This window comes from Mytilus californianus, unplaced genomic scaffold (assembly GCF_021869535.1).
Source record: "Mytilus californianus isolate M0D057914Y unplaced genomic scaffold, xbMytCali1.0.p SCAF_9, whole genome shotgun sequence".
Taxonomy (NCBI): Eukaryota; Metazoa; Mollusca; class Bivalvia; order Mytilida; family Mytilidae; genus Mytilus; species Mytilus californianus.
The window spans coordinates 66587120-66593423 of record NW_026262745.1 but is presented as its reverse complement, the minus strand read 5'-3'; positions in this window follow the sequence as shown (position 1 = coordinate 66593423).

Sequence of the window (6304 nt, the reverse complement as noted above, 5' to 3'; positions counted from 1 at the left end):
GCACAAACATGTTGTCATTCACCTTAAAAGCTAACCAAAACATTAAACAGACTGATTCAGAAGGGATATAGTTATGGTACGGTTGTAAGGTCATTAACGATGGCATTTTTTTTTAATAAATATTGATTCACTCATAGGGTCTTTGCATCGGAAATAAACACATTTATTCTAAAAACATAGTTTGCATGATACGGGTTATGTTCTTCTCATATATTTTATGATGGTATGATACTAAACCCGTAACGGGAGGGATTGTGCTTGATTTTCATATGATGGAGACATAATCTTATCTTTCAATCAATTTAATTGAGGTCTGGAGCTTACATATCATTTACTGCTAGTAGTCCTTTGTTAATTTATGTATCATTGTCATTTTGCTATCCCAAGTCAGGAGCCTCTGGCCTTTGTTAGTCGTGTATATTTCTTATTTTGGCTCATTTATATGTTTCAGAGTTTAGTGTGACTTCCTTTTTTGGTGAACTAATACACTTTTTTGTTTAGGGGCCAGCTGAAACCCGCCTCCGGGTGCGGGATTTTCTCGCTGTGTTGAAGACCTATTGGTGGCCTTGGGCTGTTTTTTGCTCTTTGGTCGGGTTGTTATCTCTTTGAAATATTCCCCGTTTCCATTCTCAATTCTAATATTTATTTTGAAATCTACCAAAATTGAAAGACTAGACAGTATCGAAGATTTCATCATATACAAACTACATATGTATCCTCATAAACCATGTTGAACTTCTATTTCTCGATCATTCGAATGCTCTAGGAAAAACCTTTCATTTAATTATAATCATCCACATACTCTTACGGCTTTGTGAATCGGTTGTTGTATTTGCATTTTATGTAGGATAACCTGCAATAACAAATCCTCAACTTGTGCCAAAGTATAAGGCATTTAACTTCTACCCTTTTCAAATGTATTCTTTCTTCAGTCAAAACCTTTGAGATAAATTGAAAGAATTACTCCAAACTATTTTACAAAAAGGAATGGTCAACGTAAATACAAATATCTTGTTTCAGAAAGCAACTAATCTTCTTTTAAAACTCTTTTTAACTTCTTTTAAAACTCTCTTAAAATTCGATAATACAAAACAATTGCATCCACGACATAATAGTTATATATTTGGTTAAAGTATATTCTAAAGACAATCGACACTCATATAACAACTAAATCTGCTCCTCTTCTTAGTTCTAAGTTTCTTTTAAGCTCACATGGCCTTATTAATCGTTCGTCGTCTTTCGCCCTTCGCCATTGTCGTCGTCCGTCATCCGTGATCTACAAACAAGTCAAATGGACGAAGTCAGTCGTATTCTTATAGGAAAGATAGCATTTCAATCAAAGTGTTTACCATTTCTTTAATTTTGCTTTTTATCTTGAAACTTTGATAAGTTTGAGTAACTTTTAATAGCAAATGTTTATCAGCAAGACAAATTCTACAAAGACATTTTTAATGGCCGAAATAGTTAATACTATTGATAGGAGTGTTTGCCTAAAATGACAATTTGTATGCGGTTTTGCCTTTTATTATGAAAACCATAATATATATAGAGATATTGTCCTTTATTGGTCGTTTTTACTCATTGTTGTATTGTTGGCGAAAACTATAGTAGAAGATTAAGCCTATAGTAGTTTTCCTTTGCTCAAATCTCTTAAATATACTAAGAAAATAAAATTCAACTTAACCAACAAAAACTGAGGAAATTGCATGAACTTCAACAGGAGCGAGAAAGGATGAGTCGACAGGGTCAGTGTCTCTTGCTATGAATGCATCACCCGTCATCCGAATAGAAACTCAGTCAAAATCACACAATCGTGAAAAAGACAAAATCAGTAAAATTGTTACTCAGTCAATTAACACTAGTCTTTTCGGTAATGAGTTGAAACATCGGTCAACTCGTGCTTTTGATCGTCAAACGTATGTAGCGTCAATTTCAGTCGTTCTTCCTTACCATTCTGCTGGGGAAGATTTTGTGTAAGAAGAACGCCCCTGTTTACAAGGTCCGTCTAGTGTGAACAAGCATCATCATAATGTAACAACTGAGATATGTTAACGCCATACGACGGAGCAGAGGTTGTATAACTGCTGATAAATAGAAAGAAAAGAATTGGAATGTTGAGATCATCAAATTTGTCATAGTTTCTAGTCTGAAATCGTCCATGGGTTCCAATATCGAGGAAATTTATGAAACAACTTTCGGTAGTATCCTTCATATTAAGTTAAATGGGTTATATGCGATGTAGAACTTATTGAAATGCGGGTTATTGAGTGAGAGAACACCATCAGTTTATCTGACAGTCAAATTGAAGAACTTTGCAAGATACGTTAACTTTTTTGAAAGATATTTTTATAAATTCTGCTCCAAAAAGGGCATCATTGCCAAAATGTACAGTCCACCCCTAATAGTAGCTATTGCATTTAAATGACTATGTTTACTCTTTTTACATTTTGAACAAAAACTATAAACAGTAGAGAAAATCCGGAAACAGCAAAGATGATCAAAAAGACAAAATCTTCAAAAAGATAAACAAGCTGAAGGCAGACATTGTCATTCCACTTTCTTCCAGGATGTATTGCCCTTACATTTAATGCTTTTTACATTTTTTGGGGTTATTTAGTCAAAAACTTTTGTAGATAGAAGTTAATTTTCCATAGAAAAAAAGAGCTTTTGTCTAGTATAATCAAAAGTTGCCATTGATAAAGATGCGGATAAATTCTGTTGATCGCCGCTGGCTCTTTACGCTACTAGTTTTTTTATTTTCTTCGATTGGGTAGACTTTATTGCCCTGTAAGAAAAACTTAAATGAAAATCGCAATGTTACTTAACGTCCTGTTCTTCTAAAACGATTAGGCCTTCTTACAGTATTGTACTGACGGTGTTGTTCGCATCTATCCCATTGAACTTGAAATTAAAGAAAAATGTACCGAAGATATAGATAGAGCGGATTTTTATATTGTCTTAATTTGCACTTGGGGATTTGACACTGAGGAAGTGTACACTTATATTACATATGGTGTAGCATTCTTCTTTTTTCGTTGGTTATAACGGTCACTTGATTCATATTATATTCCATGTACTTGAAGCCTTGTTTCTATTTTTAAGTTTATGGACGCTTTGTTTTCTATTCATATAGATATTGACGGTCAATATTAAAATTCTTACAAAATACAATGTTTAATACATAGAAAGAACATTGAAGTCCATTTCCATAATACACTATTTTCATATTATGTAATATATAAATAAAAGACTTTCACTCAATCAGTACGTTATAACTCTTCGTCAAAAGTCCATAATTAGAAAATATCTAGTGTATATATAAATTAGGCAGCAACCCGACAACACAAGTATTAAAAGCATTTTAAGATAAAAACAGAGTTTTTCGGATAGCTGTCATAGACAGGCGTCTTTACAATATCATGACTATGGCAAGTTTTAATCTACCCGGACTTTAATAAGTTGTACCTTAATTAAACAGATACAGTCACAAATTTGCAATCGACAACAAATTTTCAAAATAGCAAACATTCATTTAGACAAAGCATAAGGCAAATCTATAATAAGCACTGTTATAGTCTATCAAAAATGCTGTATTATATGGAAGGTTCGTTAGGATGAGCCTGACAATAAACATTTATGTAATCCTACATTTGAATATATTTTGCTGTACTTCATAGAATATTTCATATAGCAACGTCATATATTATACAAGAACACAATACAAAACCTATCATAATTTTTACTGAAATTTTATTTAGAAATGTAAAATAAAGATTTTACTTTTGATTTAAGCTATACTTAAGAACGTTGTGATATCACCTCTAGTTTTAACTGGAGTTCGTGTTGATCAGTTGTTAGTTTTCTATGTAGTATTTGGTAGACTTGTTGAACTTTTCGTCGTCTTAAATTTTGTTGCTAAGGCGTTGTCGGTTTCTCGTCGACTGATGAGTTTTAAAATGACACTTTGGTATCATCTACACCTCTTTTAGGTGTAACACCACAAATTCGGGCCCGGCCAGAAAGCACATACCAGAAAGTAGTACATATTTAACACAAAATAGTTCCTACACATGAGTGTAACTTTCAAAATATGTAGAATATTTAGATATTTTTGGTATCAAATGAAAGCTGAAAGACTGTTGATTATTGTAGAACACGTTTTGATTTATTATTTTGAAAATTGAAAAAACTGCATCAAATTTTAAAAAGAGGGTACATTTTGTCAGATCTGAAGTACCTGTTTTGGTACATCCGAAAAGAGCTATGCCTGCTTGAAATTGAAAAATTTAACATAGAAAGCAATGAGGCCATGAATTAGTGGTGTACTTCCTTTATATATGTAAAAAAAAACAAATGCAGTGATAGAACACCAACAGTATAGTTTTAACCTTGATCAATACGTCTATCGCAATACCAATAAAATATGAAAGCAAATGTCTCAATTTTCTACATCTTAACAGCATATTACCGGACGAACCTAGATGTTATATAAGAGCTGAGTAAGAAATAAACCTGACGTCAAAAGGATGATTACAATTTTACTCATGGTGTACTTTTCAATTTTATGTAGCAATTATCATGCAATCAAAAATTAAATATGATTCAAAATAGGATAACTTATCATCAAACACTTAATGATCAATTTCAGCGGCTTTTTAACAATGAACAAAGCCCATACCGTATAGTTAGCTATAAAAAAAAATTAAAAAGACTAGATGTGAACCGTTTAAATAAACAGCAAGGGCCAAATTGTACAACAATAATTAACGGCAAACAGTTATTGCAGACAAATACCAACGACATAAATATATTTTATTAATGCAATATTTCAAGGTTGGATTTTCGATAATTATTCCATGATGGAGGGCTACTCCTTATCACAGAAACACTGCACGAAACGTTTTGGATGACAATACCTTTCTACTTTGGCAAATTTACGAGACCAACATCAATTTGGTCCACTGTTATAGAATATCTATATTACAGGTGATCACGATATTATTTTGATTGTCAGAAACTAAACCAAGTCCATTCTTTCTCGTTAATGTCTTCACTAAGTACAACTTACCGCGAGATTATATCAAGACAGAAGCCCCGTTCTTTAATCCAGTGCTATTGTTCGTATTTCTACTTCAAACTTTTTGATTTGTCATGTTGAAAAATTAGAAACCTTACTTATACTGATGGTGCATACAGAAAAATCAAACACGTAGGTTTAGACAAGCTACATATACCAATCCGCTATTCTACAAACCGTTGAAATGAACTTGTATACGAAGGAATGTAACAGAACCGAAGGCATCAACATGTTCAATGCAACATTAGCTATCGGTACGTTCGGAGCTTCTGAATGCACCACTGGTTTTAATAGGGGTTTTATTTAATCGTATGTCTATTTAAAGTGAAAACATTTTTTATTGTGCAGATACCACTCCACGTAAAATTAAAGCGTTGCAAAGCTTGGAAATACCTGAAAATAGTAACGGTAAGCTAATAATGAAACACAAATCGGTTTAGCATCCAAATATCAGTTGACCCCACAGAGTTATGGCCCTTATATGACTATGTTAACCCTTTTGATGTTGTAGACAAAAGGTATAGGAGATAGAAAGAAACCTCATTATTGATACAATATTTCAAGGTTTTGTTTCTAATCATTATTTCATGATGGAGGCTACTGCTTCTCAGGGACACATTGCACAAATGCTTCTTGATGACAAAGTCATTTCTTCTTTGGCAAATATACGGGACCAATACCAATGTGGTCTACTGTTATAGAGTATCTATAGCTTGCACTTCTGTAAATATAGACAACGCAATTTCCCATTGGAACTAAAATTGTGCCACTTTTACTATGAAGTTTCGTACACAATTATATTACAGACAAGAATGGAAAGATCATTTGCACTTAGTCTACCATTTTTGTAGAGTTCAAAACGTAGGGCTATGCGGCATATTCTCAAAATGTTTATGTCTCGAACTTTAATAGTTTAAACTTACACTTAAATTATGTTCTACCCTTCCCTCTTCTTTGGGTCTTCCAAAGAATTCAATTTGGCCGATATCCATGTGTATTCATACTGGTAAAATTCCCAAAAGGTGTCTCTGTCAGATGAAACATAGAGATCATATTTGAGAACCAGTAGGTAAACAAAACAAAATATCTACGAATATCAAATATCTCCAAAAAGAGGCGTGGTTTGTTAAACAGCTGTATTTACAAAATGAAACGTATATACCAGGTGATCACGACTTTATTTTGATTGTCAGAGACTCAACCAATTCCATTCTTCCTCGTTAATGT